The sequence below is a fragment of the Myotis myotis genome, unplaced genomic scaffold (assembly GCF_014108235.1).
Source record: "Myotis myotis isolate mMyoMyo1 unplaced genomic scaffold, mMyoMyo1.p scaffold_m19_p_1, whole genome shotgun sequence".
NCBI classification, from domain to species: domain Eukaryota; kingdom Metazoa; phylum Chordata; class Mammalia; order Chiroptera; family Vespertilionidae; genus Myotis; species Myotis myotis.
The window spans coordinates 211,423,077-211,446,563 of record NW_023416313.1 but is presented as its reverse complement, the minus strand read 5'-3'; positions in this window follow the sequence as shown (position 1 = coordinate 211,446,563).

Here is a 23,487-nt window from a genome sequence, read left to right as displayed (position 1 = left end):
CAATGGGTTTAAACTTTTAATGTCTGCAGGCAAGAAAAAAAAAAAAAAAGCTGATGAATGACACACTTAAAATGAGAAAGTTTGTGCCGTGTAAGCCACCGTGATTCTGGTGAGGTCATGAGGAAAAAATGGGTGCCATGTTTAGCCTCAGGAAAGTGAATGGGTCTCGTGCCAGCTTGAGATGCTTATACATTCCCCTTAAAATGTTGTGGTTAACTTCTCCAAAGAATGTGAAAGTTGATTTAAATAAGTTTCCAGAAACTGAACTGTTTATTCCAGCCTCTCCAAAAAGCTTTGATATGTAAATCAATTTGAAAACAAAGATATTTTTGTCTCTTACAGTTTTCATCCTCTATGTGTGTTCAATGGCAGCCTTGGGACAATTTCCTTTGATCTAAGAAATAGGCCTAATGTAGATTTGGGGAAGGTCAGTGTAAAATGAAGAGATTTAATTCTATCCAACCAAAATGAAACACATTTGTATGATGCAGGGCATAAGAAATAAGATCTGGGATGAAACATAGGTTGGTTTAAATTCCTGTCTGCTACTGTGGCCCAAATTAAGTCAATGGACCTTCGGAGCCTTGGTTTCACTATCTGTGAAATGGGGATGAACTTATGACCCTCTGAGTTTTGGAAGAATTAGAGGTCATACATTTAAACATCTAACCCAGTTCAGACTTAGAGCAAGCACTCATACAATGGTAGTCAACTAATTTGGTTACTTTTGCACTTCTTAACACTATTAGATGACTAAGGCTAGTGCTTCCTGCGGATATACTAAGAAGAGTAAGACATTATCCTTGAAAAAGGCAACAAATGAAAAAGCTTAGAGTGCACTAAAGAAATAAGCAATTTTAATATACTGTGGTTCTTCTCCTGTGTATGTTTGAAGCCTGGCACCTTATAGGCAATAATACCTTTTCCTTCCCTTTCTACTGGGAAGATGACCTTCAGCCAATATACACAAGGATGGCGCTATTGCTTTATGTGACTAACATTCATTTCTATTGGTCAATGCCTCTGTCATACAGGTCTTCAGATATTTCATACATCACTCTTCCTTTTATACTTTATTATGGCTATTTTTTCTAAAGTATATTTTATTGATTTTAGAGAGGAAGGGAGAGGGAGATAGAAACATCAGTGATGAGAGAGAATCATCAACTGGTTGCCTCCTGCATGCCCCCCACTGGGGACCAAGCCCACAACCCAGGCATGTGCCCTTGGCCAGAATCGAACCTGGGGCCCTTCAGTCCATAGGCTGACACTCTATCCATTGAGCCAAACCAGCTAGGGCTATTATGGCTATTTTAAGATAAAAGACACAAATATCCTCTGAAATCATGCAGATTGTTTTCCTCTTCTGAACAATTTTTATTTTTGCTTTGAGTATAAATTCTCATTCACATTTCTTGACAGGTAAATGAATTGTGACAATTCTTTGAATTTCACCTTCTATAATATTGACGTAGATAAATCATATTAGATCTTTATCCATTCCCCCAAAAATGTTCTCTCCTCACCTGGAGGGGAAGGCATTTTGATTGGTTTGAACTTACTCTTAGCCGGTTTTCCCCTTTCAGCCTTGTGAAACACCATATGACCAACAGCTGTGTGTTTTTTTTTAAACAGATTTCACTGAAAATGTCAGTGTTGGCATTTTAAAACAAACAATTAAATTAAAAGTTTGACAAACCAGGAGGGGTATACTTTGGATTTTTAGAAACAGCATCTTTCACCAATTCCAGTCAGCCTTTAGTTTTCATGGATGTCAGTAACAATTGGTTCTGTGTGCTGATTAATTAGTGTTTATCAACAAAATATGAATGTTATGATTACTGATACTTGTCATTCCTGATCCCACATCGAAGCTTTCCTATTGGCTATTCCCAACTCTTTTGGGAAAACTCTCTAAGATACATAAACCAGGCCATGAGATATCATTTATTCAGGAAGTGGTATCCAGTGGGTGCGGCTGTGATATTACATGTGTATTTCTCAAAATCACTGTGCTGTGCAAAATAACACAATAAAATTCGCAGGCGTATAAGAAACATGGAGTGGGGCACAGTGCTCAAACATGTCACCAGTGACATATTCAAATGTTAGGAATTTGCCTGGTCGGAGTGGCTCAGTTGATTGAGCGTCATGCCGTGAACCTAAAGGTCACCAGTTTGATTACTGGTCAGGGCACAAGCCTGAGTTGCGGGCTCTATCCTCAGTAGGGAGTGGGCATGCAGGAGGCAGCCAATCAATTTCTCTCTCTCCCTTTCACTCTCAAATCAATAAAACATATTTTTAGAAGTTCAGAATTTAATAAAAATGATAGCTAACATATACTAACTGATCAAGAAATGCATGCCTAGTGTAATAAGTATGGACCTTACTTGGAAAAGACCTGGGGCTTGTTTGTGGAAGTGCTCCTGGAAAGGGTTGCCACTCATGAGTTATTCTGAAGAAGCAGAAGGAAGTTTTCTGGAGCCCAGATGGAAAATCTTAACAACCGGCATTCCAGGCATGGATGGGTGTGGCTGATATCCTTGGTGAACTGAGGGAGCTCACAGATGTTGGAGGTGTGTGTGATTCTCCCTTGTGTGGGTTCAGCCGGGTGCCACTGTCTGGGTTCACGTAGTGTTTCTCACGGGTGAAGTGGTACATAAACAAACATGAAATTTTCGCGAAGCTCGAATTGTTTCCTAGTATATCAATGGCGTAAAAATAAAATCTGTTTTCAAAACAATCATTACAGCAGAACTGTTATATAATTATTTCACAAATTAGATTTCTGAAAGGTGAACACTTTAAATATTCCTACATTGCAAAAACAGTTCTGATGTCCAGAAAAACATTTCTGATGTCCTATGAAAACCTGTACGCTGGCCTTCTAGAATACTCACAAAACATCCATCCAGACTTTGACTCAGAAGGATTTGAATTTGATCCTAACTTTACCTGTTATTTTTTTGATAAAAACACCCGTAACCTTTTCAAGCTTAATTTTCTAAGCTGTGAAATAAAGATGAAAAGTTCTACTTCATAGGGTTACTGTGATGATTGAAAGATAAAATGGATGAAACTCCCTAGAGAATGACTCACACAAAAAGCACTCAATTAATGGTAGTTGCTCTGAATGTTTTTAAGCATAGAACTTACTATTATGTTACACCTATGCTGAGTGTATTGTCACTTGTATTATTGTTACTTGAATGTAAAACTCTGTGATTTTTTTAAAATGATGAATCTTTTTAAAGCTCATATTTGTACATATTTCTTGTTGTGTGTGTGTGTGTGTGTGTGTGTGTGTGTGTGTGTGTGTGTTTAATGTTAAGCATGTCTGATTTCAGGACATATGTTCCACTCATACTTAGGCCCACAGCACTCATACTAGGCTGCATTTTTTGTGTGTATAGAATGAAATGCATTTTTTAGATTGGTATGGCTGGAAATTTGTGGCTAGCCTAAGGTGAGTGAAAATTGTGGTTATTGTTTCATTAGATTCCTAATCTTTCTGGCTTTAACATTATAGATGTAAAGGAAGGTTTCTCCTCAGGAGTGGTTGTAAAATTAATCCTGAGTGGGCAACTAGAGACATGCCTAAATTATCTCTAATTTCCATTCCCATGGTCTGCTGATGGTCCAGGAAGCAGAATATCACTGCATTGGAAAGAATCAAGATTTCTCTGGAGATTGCTCTGGTCTGGCAGAAAATATGGTACCTATTACATACAGATAGAGAACTCTCTGGCAAGTTCAGGTAGGCATTAAATTATTATCACTGTTGTTATTTTCTTCTGTTTTTCCTTTGTTCTTGTTTACAAATTTATTTTAAATTATTTTGTGTTCCTCCTAAGCAACCTGCTAAAAGATGTCAATGCTTATGTGAATATAGATCTCTTTGTTTCCTAAAGGAAATACGTACGTATCAAGAAGTGATTATAATGATTAAACTAGGAATGAAAAGTGCAATAATGAAAATATGTTTACTGCACTAATGTGGCACAGAAGAAAACTAAAAACTCTGATTGTAATAATCAAAACGTTTCCCAAAAGTATGTTATTACTAAATATGTTTTTGAAGGATACACAAAAAGAGAGGGCTGGGGGAACACAGTGAGAGGCAGAAAGGTCAATCCTTTAAAGCATGATCTGCCATAGGGTTAGTCATTCCCAGTTGCTGGAGAGTGGCTGGGAGAGGCTAGAGAGGGGCAGAGTCACTCCTGAAGAACAGGAGCTGAGAAGCTGGTGGAAGACTACTAGGCTTTTCATGTCACATTTTATCCTCTGGAAATCAGAATCCCTCACATCAAAAATTACACTTGATAGGCGGGGCTGTGTGGAAAAGGACTGTCGGGAATATTTTGTGTTTATTTCTTTTGAATGAAAACAGATAATATCTTGACAATAAAGGAATCCATGAGTCACTCAGTATCTACCATACTAAAGAAAATCTTGTCATCCTGGAGAAATTGAGGTATATTTGTCATATGATGGATCATGAAGATACTTCCAAAGACCCTGGAGAGGCAGCAAGACTCAGGATGAGAGTCAAGACCCATGTGTATTAGCTGCCCTGTCCTAATTGGCAATACTGAGTTTTCTAAGCCTAAACTTTGGAGGCAGTTTATTTATGGACCTTTTGGTTAGGTTTGGCATCCTTAACACAGTTATCCACACACCTGATTTTTTATAGTCATGACTACTATTACAATGAAATGATCGCTTAATTCCTTTTGGGTCTTCATCTGTCTGCCTCTTCTCTTTTCTTTCCTTCTAAGCACCTCTCTCTCTCTCTCTCTCTCTCTCTCTCTCTCTCTCTCTCTCTCTCTCTCTCCCCCATAAATATAAATTTATTAGAGGCCCAATGCACAAAATTCGTGCAAAAGTAGGCCTTCCTTCCCCCCGCTGCCAGTACCGGCTACCCTCTGGCACCCAGGATCCGGGCTTCCCTCATAGCCTCGGCTTCATCCTGAAGGTTGTCTGGAAGGATGTCCGGTCTAATTAGCATATTATGCTTTCATTATTATAGATACTCAGAGGCTTCACAAATATCACAAAATATAATAGCGCTAACCAGCTTGGCTCAGTGGCAAGAACATTGGCCTGTGGACTGAAGGGTCCAGGGTTCAATTCCAGTCAAGGGCATGTACCTTGGTCGCAGGCTCAATTCCTGGCCCTGGTCGGGGAGTGTGCAAAGGCAACCAATCAATGTGTCTCTCTCACATCGATGTTTCTCTCTCCCTTCCACTTTCTCTAAAAATTAAGGAAAAATATCCTCAGCTGAGGATATCTATACCTATATCTGTATCTATCTATATATACACATATATCTATATACATATATATACATACATATACTAATATATATATATATATATATATATATATATATATATATTAAAAGAAAACTTTTACTTGACTATGCTGCCTATTTCACGTCATGCAATTTCTCTCCTTTGTTCCACTGCCATTATTTTCTTTTTCATGATTAATCGGCATTCACTGTTTCTTCCTCCTATTTATCTAATGCCCCTTTTAAGCCTCTGCTATCTAAATTCTAGGTCCATAATTCTTCTGAAACAGATCCTTCAGAGGCCTCAAATGGTTTTCTTCTTCCTAAGCCAATGACCCTTCTCCCCCTTCATGCCCTTAATCTCTGGTGAATTTCACATCACTTAGCCACACTTCTTCTTTGACGTCTCCAAGACAACTGTATATTGGATTTCGTTCCCCCCGCCCCCCGCCCCTCTAACCATTGCCTTGGTTTTAAACACTATCTCTTCTTGACAAACTACTCTATATATCAAAATTCATCAACTTCCTAGTCTCCAATATAATGTTAACTACCAAAACAGGGATTATTAGATGAAATTTTGATATTACAGGAAAATCATATATATATATATAGTAATAAGTATTAAAAATAGCAAGCTTTAGTGTAGTATTTATGAATTTAAGAAAACACAATATCATCTTAAATATCAAATACTTTGCAGGGGTCCTCAAACTACGGCCCGCGGCCCACATGTGGCCCGCCGAAAACATTTATCTGGCCCTCTGGGTGTTTTTGCCGCAGCTGTGTGCATAGGAATTTGTTCATAGTTTTTTTTTAAACTATAGTCCGGCCCTCCAACGGTCTGAGGGACAGTGAACTGGCCCCCTGTTTAAAAAATTTGAGGACCCCTGCTTTATAGAGTTGCTGCAAGTACTCACTTAATGTTTGCAAAGTGCTTAAATTAATACTTGACATGCAGTTGGTATATACATTTTCAAATGTTAATAACTGTTTTTTGTTAATAAAATGTGTACAAAGTTTGGAATGACACAAAATCTAGTTCTTCATTTTTAGCTAAGCATTTTTTTCCTAAATCATACTGATTTGGTATTGGAAAATTTCCACTATTTTTTCTTTGTAATAGTATGCACAATTTCTGTATCTGGTTGCATTTTTGGTGTGTATATTTTCCCGCAAACAAATACAAATTGAATCTTTCCTAGTCTAAATAAAAGGCAGGGCTGGAGGAAAGCACCTAATCATGGAATTAAACATTTGTGGTCAACTTTTTCTATTGAAAACTAGTTTTTCACATTTTGAGTCAATTTGCTTTATTGTGAATGGTTAATAGATGTTTTATCTTATTTGCCAAGCTTTGCAAATGTTTTATATCTGGAATATGTATTATTTATATAAATGAAAACATTGATTTATTTTTTGTAGGATGCATTTTTAAAAGATTGAATTTATTAATGACAATGCAAGATTTAAACTTATTAAATCAACTGCTGTATCGTGATCTTACTATGTTATAATTAGTGGACCCAGAGGTCTTTATATACTAAGTATTAAATTGTGGGCCCACTTCCTTTTTATTTGTTTTCCATAAAAATTCTCTTAAATTTTTATTTTTCATAAAAGCTTTATCTTTAGATCTTATTTCTGTGGGTTATTTCTACATAGTATGTTTTTAACACTTCATTCCTCCATCTCTACCTGGATTCTATTACCCTGTATTATTATGGTCGACTCTGAGAATTGTGCAGTTTAGTATATGGAAGTGATAAAAACTAGCTGATCTGGTTAAAAAAAAAAGATCTAAATGATGAGGATGCTAAGAAAAATATTCCTCAAAAAAGAAATGGAGAAAACAGACACATTTTTTTTGATTCTGGGAAAGAAAACAAAATAGCTATTTCCTCTTTTTTTTTTTTTTTTTTTTTTTTTTTTTTTTTTAAGGGGAAAGAGGGCGAGGAAGATATATACTAGTAGATTTATGTTATGTTGTCCCAGAGGACAGAGATGTAAGTAGTGGGAAGCAAGATATCATTAACACTCAAAACTCAAAGAAAGGAATGCACTGCCAGAAAATAATAAGTTCCAGTGAAATTACAATAACCACCTCTCATGAGATTGTACAAAGGATTTATGAAGAGTTCCAGCAAATACTTTCAAAGTAACTTTCAAAAGTCTAAGACATGATTACTCTTGGAGCATTACTTTAAATGGATCATTACTCTTCTCCTAAGATCTTCAATTTGAGATTGCAGTTGCCAAGATAGCAGGCACCTGAATGATTTACATTCTCTGAAATATGATTCCATGATTGTACGGAAACCAAGTGAAGAGGGCCCTGACATCTTTGCACTTTTAGTATCACATCTTGCATATATTCTCTTCCCTCTGGTCTGAACAAATCTGTATGTGGAAATCAGTATATTTTCTTGTGTTTCTTCAAAATATTATTACACAATTTCTGTGTGTAGCAGACGTGGCTGGATAATTGGGGAGTTGGAGCCATTTCACAATTGCATAAACTGTATACTAACATCCCTGTTTTTGAAGTTCTTTAAGACTTGGAATCACCAGTGACCACCTTTCTTGCCCATCACAAGCCTCATCCATGGTGCTACCCCTTTTAATTCTCTCATAGGGTTTTTAAAATATATATTTTTGTTGATTTCAGAGAGGAAGGGCAAGGGAGAGAGAGATAGAAACATCCATGATGAGAGAGAATCATTGAACGGCTACTCCCTGCATGCCCCACACTGGGGATCAAGTCCGCAACCCAGGCATGTGCCCCACCAAGAATTGAACCATAACCTCCTGGTTTATAGGTTGGCGCTCAACCACTGAGCCACACTGACCAAGCTCTCACAGTATTTTTATTGAAATTGTCTCCTCAGTATATTGTGCAAGGTGGTTAACCTCTTTGCTCGCTACTCAGCTCTTGGGTGACAACACTCTCAAATCTTATTAATATGTAGTATCTTGATACATGCTATTTACTCTGGGCCTCACCTTTGCTCAACCCCGCCTTTCAAATTTTATTATTTCTCATCTCTTCCTCTCCCAACACTTTACGTAATTGGAAAAGAATTATAGAATTTTTCCATGTGATATTATATAAATGATGGTAACCAGTTATACATTTGAGGAGATAGGTCTACTTGGTATTTCTTAATGTATTTTATATATTTTTATATAGGTGTGTTCCTTTTTTGTCTGGAATTAATCTTTATTGCATCTATTCAAACTCTATTATACTTTCAAACTTGACCAAAGTCCATGCTCTTTATGAAATCTTCCAAATCACTCTAGCACATATTGATCAACCATGTGTTTTTTTTCCTGAAAATGTACAGCCTTATTATCATATTTTTTGAAAAGTTAATTCCTGTATATTGATGTTATATTCCAAACTGAACAATAAGATGTTTGTTTTTCTTATTTTTTAAAATAAGATCTGATACTAAATACTGTGTTCATGTAAGTATTTATGCATACTCCCAAAATACTAATAGCATTATTGTTGTGAAGTATTTATCTCTAGGTCTGCCTGGCTCGACTAGAGCAGAGTGTCTTCTAGCCAATTCCTTGAATTGGGCTTAATTTACAAAAGTCAGCTGCAAGAGGCATTTAAACATTCCCAATAAAAATTGAAGTGTAGACGTAATTGTCAAAATAGAGGTCATTGGTCCTGAGAGACACACTACTTTGATTTTAGTTCTACCTAAACGTGGCAAATGTTGGCGATTGGAAGGTCAGTTTTTCTAATATTAATTTTTCCTTCCCACTTAGCCGTCATGATACATGAACAAATTTTACTAACACATGTTCATCTTATTCTTATACAGAGAAGCATCAGCATGATTCCTGAAAATGAATTATGGGACTAAATACCACAATTAATGATTTTTGTTCTTACGCCATGCAGTTCAGAACATTTTGATTCAATTATCTCTGCATGCCCAAGATTCAAATAAAGTTTTCTCTGCCTGAATCACATCTTAATAATTCTATTGTCATTACCCTTATAAAATGTCAGCTTTATTAATCCTGCTATAATTAGTACTAGGAAAGTAACAGAATTTGGGTGGCTTTGATCTGGACTAGATTACCAACTCATGGAGAGAGATCAGTCTGTAGATGAGACTAGAGCAGGAAAAATACAGCCATTCTGAAAAACTGAATAAGGAAAGTAGTTCTCCTTTTCAAATGGTAAGACATATGGTCTTAGATAAATCACTCCATCTCCTGCAGCTAAATTGTCTCCTTTAACAAAACATAAAAAACTATGATATATCTTCCAGGGTGTGAGTTTGAAAATAATACCTCTAAATTTCCTATTATGATCCCTGGCATGTACATGCATGCACAGACACACACACACACACACACACACACACACACACAATTGTCCCATGTTTTAATTATTCTTCCATAAATAAATTACTATTATTTGGTTGCTATTAATATTTAAATTACCGATAAGCTAGAATGATCCTAGAATTGTGATAAAGTTGGTTTTAAAACAAGCTTGATAAGATTGGGAAACAATGAATGAATGTATTTTCTCTATGATGCTGTTTCCATAATCTTATGTGAAAATATGCTCAAAACGGATGCCAGAAAGCAGTTATTGATTGGTAGCCCTGGATAGTTATGGGTTGAAATAAAGGGTTATTTGAAATATAAACATATTACAACTGTACGCATTTATACATGAATGTATTTAGATATTCAGAAAGATTTCTATAGAAGGACATTTACTATAGAATAATTTATAAGAATAGAGAGATTTAAAACAATATAATTATCCAAACTTAAGGAATTAGTAGAATCTATGATTTTAGATGTACTTGTCAAATTACTTTTTCTATTAAATATTCTAATACAAAATTATTAAATGTGAAAAATAATAACAATAATAGGTAATATATCATATAAGATATTCAAAATATTAAATTGTGAAAATATTTATTTCAAACCTTTTTTTCAAGATTTTGTACATAATACATAAATATTGTTAAAGATAATTTGCATTTCTTAACTTTTCCTATATTTTATAATGTTCAGTAAAAATATTACTACTTACCAAGTTTTTTGGGTTTTTATTTTTTATTTTTGAGAGTATGTTTATTAAAGCTAGGGATAATGAAATAAGAAAAGACATACCTAGGTTTTAAAAAATAATATATTGCTATAAATTAGTTTTAGTAATGAAACCCAGTAAATATTTTCATGGAGACATTTGTTAAAAAAATAATTTAAGGAAATAATTGAAAATAAGTTGGTGATTAATATGCCAAGTTATAAACATAGTTGTTAGTCTGTGCTAAAAAAATCTGGATTAAATTAACACTGTTGTTTTAACATTTCAGAGACTCTCTTAAATGCTTTCGAATAATTTGTTTTAATTTTTTAAACAAATACAATTCTTAATGAATTTGCATTTTGAAAAGCTCCATGGTTATTTAATAATATATATTAACTTGTCATCAACCCTAAATGTCACAGTCAAGAGAATTTGCACCTAGACATGTACCTGGGGGCTGATAGCTCCTTGAAATGTTTTGTGGGGTCATATAGCTTTTTTGGTACCAAATACTAACCAACTATTTTTTAAACTAAAATAGACATAAGTACCTCAATAACTGAAATTTACCTTTCTGGGCTGTGATGTTTGACCACAACTAATATTTTAGTGAAGAAAGCCTTGATTGAGATGTTAAGTTTTAGATGAAATTATAAGGGAACAAGAAAAAACAATAACATTTATTATCAATGATCAATGTACTGAATTATATTTGATCACTTTTCTTTTTTCGTTTCCTTTTTTTTTTTTTTTTTTTTTTTTTTTTTTTTTTTTTTTTTTTTTTTACTAATTTACTAATAAAGACTGGCTTGTTGTTCAGCAAACTATTTCTTTTTGTCCCTAAGTTGAAAATTATACTACTTTATTCATTATCTTTTCAGTTAGTTTAGGTCATGTGAATGAGTTTTTACTCACTGAATATGACTAAAGGTGATACACACAGCTTTTTTTTTTTTTTTTTTTGGAAGGGTGGTAATAAATTTTGAATTAAATTTATTGTGGTGACATTACTTAATATGATCATACAGGATTCAGGTGTGAGTTTCTATGTTATAAGATCTGTATATTGCATTGTATACCCACTACCCAAAGTCAAATTTTCTTCCATCACCTATGGCAACAACCACACTACAATTTGTGTCTATGAGTGTCAGTTTTATATCCCACAGATACACACAACTTTTATACCTGGACTAGAGGCCTGATGCATGAAAATGTGTGCACTCTGGGTCCCTCAGCCCAGCCTGTGCCCTCTCACAGTCCAGGGCCCCTCAGGGGATGTCCACCTGCCAAGTTAGGCCTGCTTCCTGGGGGATTGGACCTAAACTGGCAGTCAGACATCCCTCTGGCAGCCTGGGAACCCTCAGGGGATGTCCAACTGTGGCTTAGGACCACTATAAGCCACAGTTGGATCCTTAGCACTGTGGAGGAGGCGGGAGAGGCTCCCTCTACCGCTGCTGCACTCACGGACGTCAGCCCAGCTTGTGGCTGAGTGGAGATCCCCCTGTGGGAGCACACTGACCACCAGAGGCTAGCTCCTGAATTGAGCGTCTGACCCCAGGTGGTCAGTGCATGTCATAGCAACTGGCCATTCCCAGTTAGGGTCAATTTACATATTACCCCTTTATTATATAGTATGGTAAAAGCTTCTATGTGACTTTCCTTCCTGTAAGCAGGTTTTAGAGAGCTTCAGTGACCAGTGATCAGCAGAAATGCAGTATGAAAAAACCAGTGTGTCTGTGTTATTGTGTTTAAGGATGCCCAATGAAGAACTGCAATGAGCTGTTCCTTAAATAACTTATGTCAAGTCTTAGGAAAATTAGAGAATTGTTACAGCAGTTAGCCTATCCTAATAGAAAATAGTACTTTTATAGGATGCCCTCTAACTAAAACCTGAAATATGTGTTACTGCCTTAGCTGATAGGAAATGATCAGCAAAGAAATACAGACCTCTGGCTTTAAAGATATCTTATAGACAATACAGCTAGTGAGTGTATAGCTCAGGGTAAGTCACTGGAAATAATCAGATTGATGGTGTGTTTTGATGATTATTGGCTTTTCAGTTAAGATATAATAAGAAAGATATGCTCTCAGGTGAGAATTATTTGACTTTGAACAAAATATTGAAAAAAAAATAATTAGGAAAGTCTAGAGATCAAGAGCCTTTTGGGAAAGATAATTTTTTTGGATGCAAAATAATAATATCCTAGACTAAAATAAATCATGAATTCCAAAGACCCAAGGTTCCTCACTTAAAATAAATAAATATCATATATTTGTTTATGAGTGCTAATTTCCCACTTAGGTTTATTTATTTATTTAAAATTTATCTTTATTGTTGAAAGTATTACAAATGCCCTCCTTTTCCCCTTGACCCCTCCACTCCACTCCCACATGTCACCCCCCACAGGCCTTCACTGCACTATTGTCTATGCCCAAGGAAGTCAGTGTCAGTGTGATTAAATCAATTAGCTTTAGGAACATCAAACAGACTGTCAAACTACAGCGGGAAGGCCGAGAAGGGTTGGGTGGAGGGGTGGGGTAAGAGATCAACCAAAGAACTTGTATGCATGCATATAAGCATAACCAATGGACACAAGACACAGGGGGGTAGGGGAAGCCAGGGGAAGGTCAGGGGAGAAAAAAAAAAAAAGGAGACATATGTAATACTCTTGTAATACTTTAAGCCAGTGGTTCTCAACCTTCCTAATGCTGCAACCCTTTAATATAGTTTCTCATGTTGTGGTGACCCCAATTTCATTGTTACAAATTGAACATAATTAAAGCATAGTGATTAATCACAAAAACAATATGTAATTATATATGTGTTTTCCGATGGTCTTAGGCGACCCTTGTGAGAGGGTCTCTTGACCCCCAAAGGGGTCGCAACCCACAGGTTGAGAACCGCTGCTTTAAGCAATAAAACAAAATGTAAAAAAAAAAAAAGAATTATGTCTAGAAAAGAAGTTTGGGTGAGGTTAATGAATGATAATTAATTGGATCAAAAGATTCTAAGTTTTTGAATGAATTGTATTTCAAAGAAACAATAAACCCAGGCCTTTTACTCTCCCCAAAATCAACTGATTGTTCAAGTGTTTAAACAATCTTTAAGTTCCAAAACTAGCAGCACAAGAAGTAGAACAAGCACTGCAGACCTCAAGTAGACTGTATTCCCTAATACTCATTTTACCAGTAGATATGGTCATGGATGATGTAACCATATATTTCATCGCCAAACTATGTTTTAAAGAATGAAAGGGGGTGCTATTAAAAAATAATGCAGGGACAACAGTCATATACTAGGATGCTCTGAGCAATCCCTAACCATGGAAAATCAGAAAAAATGAAGAACATACTAGAGGGAAGAGCCAAGGATTGCTAAAGAGACAATGGTGTGTCTCTTGGTGAGCAGACTCTGGTCTACTCAATAATTTTTTTACAACTCCTGGGTACAGGATTTTTATATGATGATCCAGCAGGATTTCAGATCTAATATGGACTAATGTCTGCTGTTTTCTCCCAATATTCCTTTTTCTGGATCACTGAGTTATCTGCTCCTTATTCTAATGTATATTGGGTGTTGGTGAGTGGTGGTGTATCATTTTCGTTTTTATGTCTTTACTAGAGGCCCGATGCATGAAATTCATGCAAGAATAGGCCTTCCTTCACCTGGTTGCTGGCACTGGCTTCCCTCCAGCACCTGGGACCTGGGCCCCCTCCAGCTGCCGACACCCGGGACCTAGGCTTCCTCTAGCTGCTGGCACCGGAACCCGGGATTCCCTCACAGAGGGAGGCCCTGCCCACCCGCCCGCTGGTTGGTGGCCTGGTCCTCCTTCTGCAGGGCTATCATGGGGCAATGGCCGGGCCCCTGGCCAATCGCATTGCACCCACCTTGGCTGGCCTGGTACCAGTGGGTGTCATAGCTTTTTCCCAAATGGATGGTCGATTTGCATATTATGCTTTTATTATATAGGATATCATGAGTAGCTACTGAGAACTATATATTCCTGGTAGATTTTGGACTTTTAACTGGATACAACTACTAAAAGTGTCTTTAAGTTGGCTCTGTGGGAAAGAAAATGTGTGTATTTTATAGCATGGGGCTGAGTAAAATGGATATTTTATTTTCTAAGGTGCAGACCATGGCAAAAAGAAGCTGGTTAATTATTCATCAAATATGTTTCATTCTCCCACTGAGCTCAAGGTAGCTTGCATGTCCTTTCCTCACTTCTGGTTACATATGGCAGGTTGACTGAGTCTTGCCTCATGGAGTAAGAATTCAAGTGATATTCATCACCTCTGGGCCTGGCTCATAAATGCTCCTGCATGATTCTCTGCATTCTCTTTACCCCCTGTTTCCAGCTGGATGCAGATATCTAGGACAGAATCATACGTCCCTAGGGTATGATGAAGTCACAGATGGAAGGAACCAGAGTCCTCAAATCACCATCAAACAAACACCTGCACTGATGTGTTATATGAGTGAGAAATGAGCCTCCATTGTGTTAAGCCTCTGAAATCTGGGAGTTGTTTCTAAGACCATTTAGTTGAGTCAACAAAATACATTGTCTTAGTGACCTTACACTCCAAATTGGCGCTCTGTTTCAGGTTAGTCACATATAGGATGAAGACAAGTAATAATTACCCATAAGTCACTGAATTCATATAAAAACTCTCTGTCAAACTGTTAAATTAAAAGTTTTAAGAAGCCCAGAAAACAAGCAATAAGATGAGAGGGTGGAGATGTATTTCCCAGGGACATAGTGGTAAAGGCAAAGGTCATTGAAAACAGGAACTCAATCTGTTATTGGAGATTAGTCCAGATCTTGTCTGGAAGGCAGGGAAATTGATTGACAACTAAGTCTAATGATTGATTTCCTGAATGGTGAATTATTTTTTCCAACGGAATTGAGTGATTTTCATGTGGTCAGTTATTTGCAGTTTTCCACAACTTTCCTGCTGAATTATGGAAAATTAAGGTTGTATAAAAGGGAAAGCTCTAATGCTTGGCTAAGTGAAAGTTCATATGTAGAAGTAAGGGTTGGATTAAGATGAAATGAGGGTGTGGAGAGGAGAAATAATTTCACCTCTCTAACTGTACAACAAATGAACAAAACCTACACAAATTAGCAAAGCAATGTATGCAGAAAGGGTGACTATGTGTACAGCCTCTGTTTAATGGAGCCCTCTCTGATTTCCTGTTTCAATAACTGTAAGTTGGTGGTCTATCATAGTTCCTGATGCATAATAGAAAAAGTGTGGGTACTCAGTAAACTAGAGGAGAAAGGAAGTATGATACTCCTAGTTTATGTTTAGCTGATGACATTGCAAACTTCTTTTTAACTTAAAAAAGAGAGATGACACTTATATCTGTCACCCCATTTAGATTTTACTAGTATCTACATTTTGGTAGGTAGGATTTGAGTTGTCAGAGTTTATTTGTATCACACATGGCACATCATATATTCTCAAAAATGTGTTAATTGGTTATTCTTTTTTATTTCTTTTAAAGCACCTCTAATACATCTGAAGTTGCTCAGTAGTCCACTCAAATTTTAATTATCACACCTTTAGGAGATTATCTGTTTTCTAATTTTTTCACAAGATGTGAGAGGTGGTGAAGGCAGTGATGGGAGGTAGGTGGATATGCACTGAAAGGAAGGCTAGCTCCACAATGCTTCCTTGAAAAAAAATTGCACCTTGACTCTGTGACTAATTCTTTCTGTCTTCTCCCATTTCTCTTTGTTGGGAGTCTGTCCTCCCACCACATGTCTGGCAATAGCTTATAGCTGGTACTCTTAATGCTTTTTATCTGCTTAAATTATTATTTTTTCCTATAACACACCTGCATAATTAGTGTATCTAATGGCTTCTCATTTATCCATTTATTTTTTCACTTATTTTTTTCCTATGTCCTGAATTATGTACTGCTATCTTCAGCTAACTTGACAAATTCTAGATTTTATGAGACTAAATTTATATATTTGGCTACTTTTTTGTTCCAGCCTTTGTTTTCAAAAAACCATATTGTGATTTACCTAGTCCTCACCATTCCATCCTAATCGATTAATGTACAAGTACTGACACGACACATGTTTCCTGCTAGCAACAGAATTCCCTGCATTGTATTTGCTCACTTCATTAAAGAGATATGAGAGAAACCCTTCCTTACATCTGACATCACGAATGATGAAGTGGAGTGGTTACAAGGAAAGATAAAGAAGGCTCTGCTTACACAGGATTTCCTCAGAGGTTCATGGACTTTGAACTGAAAGAATACCATGCTATCATTACTATTAACTGAATGCTCTTTCTGCAATGGATTGTGGAAATGTTTTATGGAAATTTCATTCATTCCTCTCAATAACCCAAGAGGAGGTGCTCTGCTGTCCCCATTTTGCAGATTCGAAGCACTGAGGCAGAGAAAAGTCAAGCAGTGAGTAGGCAAGTGGAAGAACTGAGCTTTAGACCCAGGCGTGTCTGATTCCAAAGTCTCCCATTATGATGGTTTCCTCACTATAAAACAATGAATGTGTTTATGTTGCTTTACAATTTGCCAGGTACTTTTCTGCATATTCTTTACTTCAATCCACATAGTAATTCTGTGATGAAAGAGCTATTGTTTTCCTTATTTACAGCTGAGGGAATTGAGGGGGTCTACAGTGTGATTTGCCCAAGGTATCATTACCTTGGATTGGAGATTAAGATTTACTATTATGTCTTCATTTCTCTGCCTCTCAGTTGTGACTGCACAAAGAATTTCTAATCAAATCATGTACACACATATACACACACACATATTCCCTGTGGCCTTATTCAAGTAAAAAATTCTTCATCATTATATAAGTAGTGAATGCAACCACCAAGCTAATGAGATTTGAACTGAGAACAAACATTGGGGCAGCTATATATTCTGCTAAATAAAAGCAACACAGGGAATTACAAGAGGTCCTGCCCAGGAACTTCAAAGGAAATATGCTATTTTATTAAGAACTCTTAATGCAAACTTATCTAAAACAGAATGCCTGCTATGGGTATTTTCATGAGTATCATTGCCCACTAGTCAATCTGACACACACACACACACACACACACACACACACACACACACACACACAAATAATGGAAATTTCAGGTGTTAAATTAGTCACCCTAGGGCACTTCTACATAGTCCCTTGAATGCAGTAAAGGAAATGTATGGAATGTGACAAAGAAAATTAATTAAAGTAGGCAATAAAGACTGCTGAGTTCAAACAAATTGTGGGCCCTAGCACATACGAATTCTATACCTGCAGGCCAGACTTCATGAAATCCAGACAAGCTAAAGCATGTTTTTATACTTTAATGAGGAAAAGAGGTTGTCATGTCACTTGGTTATTCAGACATGCCTAGTGACCACCTTGCATCTGAAAATTCTAAGCAGGAAAATGTATTGAAGTCTTAGAGTAATTTCTTCAGCAAAAGCATCAGAGTGCTTAATCTAATTCCATCTGGGGGTTTTCAATCAGAAATGAAGTTATTAAAAAACATTTTACCAACAGTCCAAAGAAAAAGAACACGAGCTTTAGAGTTAGTTATAAGAGAATTTTACTTATTCAAAAATGTTAATGTTAGTCTGGGTTTCTATTTTTTCTGTCTCCTTGTAATGCTATTTTAATCTTTTTTCCCCTCCATAATATTTTCATGTCCATCTCTCAGAAATGGCTAGAGGAATTCTTCTTTGATTTTCTTTGTGTGAATACTCAAAAATGCTCTCTGTGGGACTTCTCCCTTAGGTAAAAACCTACTACCCCGTTAGCATTCATCCGTCCACATTTTTCTCTGTAATATGCAATGGCGAGATGGGTAGCCAAACTCTGTGACTATCCTGTTTTCCATAATCTTTTTATCCCATTTTAAACTCTTCACAAGTTTCCTTTACCTGCTTTGGGACCTGCCTGCCCTCTGTTTCTAAACTTCCCATTTAGACTCACTGACAACCCTCCATGCACAGTTTCTCTAATTCTTTTGGGGGAGAAAAACATCATCGAACTGTCACTTTCAAGACTGTTTCTGTACATGAGTGCAGTCAAATTTATATCGATCAAAGTGACATGTTTGCAGAGCCAACTAAACTGAAACATCCGTATAATTTATGGCTTGTTATGTTTGATGACAAACAGATATTTTAATTAAGTTGGAGGCTGAAGCTTTAAAAAATTTCTGCCTGAATTTTATCACCCACAGCAAATGGAGCCTTGGATGAAAAAAGACATAAATAGCAGAATGGGTCCTTTACATATACAAGGATAAGGATGCAGGTATTTACACTGTTTAAGTAAGATGGGACCGAGAAATAAAATACCAAGAATGTTCCATTGCCTCATAAAAGACATCTGTAGGAACCCTGTCTATAAAGAAAGTTTTCTTCTTGCCAAAACCGGTTTGGCTCAGTGGATAGAGCGTCGGCCTGCGGACTGAGGGGTCACAGGTTCGATTCCGGTCGGGGGCATGTACCTGGGTTGCGGGCACATCCCCAGTAGGAGATGTGCAGGAGGCAGCTGATCGATGTTTCTCTCTCATCGATGTTTCTGACTCTCTATCTCTCTCCTTTCCTCTCTGTGAAAAATCAATAAAATATATTAAAAAAAAAAAAAAAGAAAAAGAAAGTTTTCTTATTCTCCCCTGAGCCAAAACGCATAGATTTTAGTCACAGGCATAATGTAATAGTAATTTTCATAAATATAGAGATTTTCCCAAGCACCTTCCCATGAAGTAATTTGCCCCTGAACCCTTAGGAATGACCTCATCTGTTGTATTGTCACAGTTTGTACCATGGATGGGGACAGAACAGGGGAATCAACCTAGAGCCCATCGTTTGAAAGTGCTCTTTGGCCTCCTGGCTGAACCCCCTGGCCTTTACCAGACTCAGAAGCAGCAGAGGGCCTTTAGGATTATTTCATTAGCAACTTGTGTCTTCTTGAAGAAATACACAAAAAGTCTGGAGCTAAGATTTAATGTTAAATATGACTTTGAAATTCAAATATAGAAAAACCTACTGAAAAGTGAACATTGTGCTGTTTTGAGAGACAAGTGGGGGCATATTTTTGAAGTTTATAATTTTGCTACAGATATCTATATATACAAAAGCCTATGTGACCATCTGATAGCTATGACATGCACTGACCACTGGGGGCAGACACTCAATGTACAGGCATGGAAACATGGAACAGACTGATGAACCTCAGAGGGAAAGGGAAAGGGAGGAGGGCAGAAAGAGATTAACCAAAGATCTTTTATGCATACTAGACGCCCAGTGCACAGATTCGTGCACCGGTGGGATCCCTTGGCCTGGTCTGCATTGATCAGGCTAACATCAGCTCTCCGACATCCCCATAGGGGACCCAGATCGTGAGAGGACGCAGGCCAAGGGACCCCACTGGTGCACAAATCCATGCACCAGGCCCCTAGTTAATCAATAAACACAAGCTTTCCCCCAAATACTGGTGTGTTAGTTTGCTGGAGCTGCCATAAGAAGGTGCCACAAATCGAGTGGCTTACTAGAGATTTATTTTTTCACAATTCTGAAGGTCAGAAGACTAAGTTTAAGATGTCAGCAGGGTTGTTTTCTCCTGAGGCCTCTGTCCCTGGTTTTTAGATGGCTGTCTTCTTCCAGTCTCCATAGTCTTATACACAATTTAGTCAATAAAGGCTGGTACAGGAGAAATTAAAGCCATAAGAAGATGAATTATGCTCAATTAAAATGTTATTTTCCACAGAAAGTTTCACATCTTGAAAAGTATTATAAAAATATGCTTAAAAGAGCCTAGCTGGCATGGCTCAGTGATTGAGCATCGACCTTCGAACCAGGAGGTCACAGTTCGATTCTCGGTCGGTCAAGGCACATGCTTGGGTTGCAGGCTCAATCGTCACTGTGGGGTGTGCAGGAAGCAGCAGATCAATGATTCTCTCTTATCATTGTTTCTCTCTCTCTCTCCCTCTCTCCCTCTCCCTTCCTCACAGAAATCAATAAAAATGCATTAAAATATGCTTAAAACATGTTTAAAATATAGTTGATGATATATTTGAAAAAAATAACACATGAGTGCAGAGATGTATTATTTTAGCTATCTAGAAGGGTTAAAAACACATCTAAATGTTTTTCATTGTTGAATTTTGGCCTTGAAAAAGCCAAGTGATTGCTGCTATTATTAATATGCTGGATTTTATTTGTTGTTTTTTTATGCTGAGAGAACGAGAATGTCTGAGAGGTTGTGTTGAAGAAGAGCTCTCTTTAGAAGAGATCTGTATCTCCTCCTATTCTGGCTGGCCTTCTGCTGGTTACACATTTAAGATGGGCACCAAGGACTCCCAATCTATGTGATAAGTTTTATAAAATGGGCAAAAAGTATATTGGTACTATGTTTAAGAAACTATATTATGTGTTACAAAAGTAATTTTCTACAATATTGGGTATGATACTATAGTCTCAGTTTCTGAAAATACTCATATGATTACCTTTTGTAATATAATTTTGGAATTCCATTTTATTCTTGATAATAGTTAGATACCAAGACTTCTAATTCCACCTGCCACCTTAAATCTAAACCATACAATAAGAGACACACAGAGAAGTACACTGAACTAGAACTACCTTCTAGGCAGGAAAGTGGCATCTTTAATTTTTCTTTTATAAGTACATGTATGGAGATAAGACATAAATTTCTATTAAATCACACAGCATATATCTCTGTAAAAATGACTAATTTATTATTTTAAGGAGGAGCAGCTGTGATGAAGAGTGTTCTATTTCTATACAGTAGTTCTATCAGTTTTATTATGATCAGTGTCACAAGCATTGATGTAGTACTTGTGTATCGATGTACATGAGCAATGTTATCTGTTAGTATTGTTATTTGAGAATTCCCCAAAATAAAGATGAAGGAGAACCCAATGTACCTATAATGAGATTTTATTTTCACATTTCCGGTAACACATCTCAATCATTTCCTTCTGTGACTCTTCTGAGTAAATTTTCAACAGGATTTACATATGAAATAAAATGTATCTTGGAATCAAAGGAGACTGAGATCCTCCAAGGACTAATTATAAACTTGAAAAAATATTTGGCAGCACTCAAAAATATGGTATAAAATGCTGATGAGTTTTGAGATGAATTATAGTCATGGTAAGAACCAACACCTCAAGAAGGATTAGAAATAAGTGGAAAGAGACCAAATTAAAATGGGATCTATTTTAGTAGGGGTAGATATTAAATTAGATGCTCATATTGAATCTGTGATAGCTAAACATTGCTAAATTGTTCTGCAATGGAATTCCTTAAAATTATATTTTCCGCTAATACTATTATTGTCCCCTAAGTGATTATCCCCACAGTGATAATTGTCTCTTTAGGAAATAATAATTACCAACTAGATTAACAAAATATTAGTGTTGTAGGGGCTATAAAATATAGAAAAATTAATATACTTGTTAATTTCTCAACTGCTAAAGTAATGTATGCTTATTTAAAATATTCATTATATGGCCATGCAGAGAGTAAATATAGACATCTGCCTTTACCTGTCCTCAGTCTTTTTCATGAGATGTAACCACTGTTAAGTTTGTACATGTACATGTCAATATATGTTACCAGCATATTTCATTATCTGTTGCCCTGTCTTGACATGCCAAAGCCTTATAAACTTAGCAAGCAATTCAATTTAAAATGAATTTAGCATCTTTGTTTTAGTTTTTCATGAAAATACCAAGTACCATTTTACCACAAATCAAAATGTTTAAAAATATATTTATTCTCCCTGAACCCGCCCCAGGCTCACTCTCCATGCAGCTGAGTCTCTGTCCCTCTCCAGTTCACACTAATGACTGTTTCCCGAGTAGAGACTAAACCGGATTGCTCTTATCTCCCTTTCTCTATCTTCAGCTCAACTTTATGTTAGCAGAGTTGCAGTCTCTCTGTTTTCTTTCCTTTTTTTTTTTATTATTACTGGAATTCTGTGTCTCAAAGGAGAATTAGGAAGCTGGCCAAGCATGAAACTGCCTTCCTTAGAGAAAGGAAGGAGGAGTACAAAAACCCCCAAATGGATGCATTCCTTCAAGTTTGCCACATTTGCTTGTCTGTACACATATCAATGCACCTGATTTATCACATATACCTTTAAATTACAGTTCCTACTTTGGATATTCACATTATAGTTCCACCAGAGGTCCTCATGTGGAAATGAGGTCCCTGGATTTAGAAATAAGTAGTAACTAATAATATAATTTATTGAAGAGCAAGTGTCACCCACAGATGCTTAGTTTTTCTAAAAGATAAAAGAACACATTAAATTTTCAGTAACCTCTGAGTCAGAAATTAAAGAATTTGCATCAAGATACATGTTCTTTAAATGAGAAAACCTTTAGATATATTGCTCAGCTGATAAAATAAGTTTCTGATGAATAAACAGAAAACATAAGTTGGAACCGAGCCAGCTATGGGATTTGCTAGCAATAGACTGTTGGGGGAAAAAATGCAAGTTCTTTGTAGTGTGAGTGGTGTGTTGTCTGGTTTGTTTAATTTTTGAAGTTGACACATCACACATTGTTGAACTGACAAGCTGAATGAACTTGAATGGAGGGCAGAAACTACTAATAAGCCAAGGGCTCTGCCCTCACTCATGAGTCATCAGTGGTAAGAAATAAATGTGGATCAGTTTGTCTGGAAGAATTTCCAAACTTGTCTGGATGTTACGGACATGTTGTGAACAGTGCCATGTCGTCTGAGAAACTTAAAACAATGTTATTTTAAAGCAACATGCCAAGAATTGAGATAATGCAGATGTACATTCATATTTGGACAAAGTGACATCTTAATGAGACCAAAGCAATATGTTTCAGACTATTGAAAGCTCTGAGACCTCATCACACAGAGCAGTCATTAGAAACAGTTTAACTTGAACCCCAGAATGAGATCACAGAGTTAAAGCCATGTAGCACGTCTGGTAGAGAATTATGGAAGAAGATAGGGCTGTATTCCTCAGTGAAATATTTCAGGTCATTGGAATATAATCTAAACTATAATTGAGTTAAGTCTCTGCTGATGGATTGAAAGAAGGAAGGAAGGAAGGAAGGA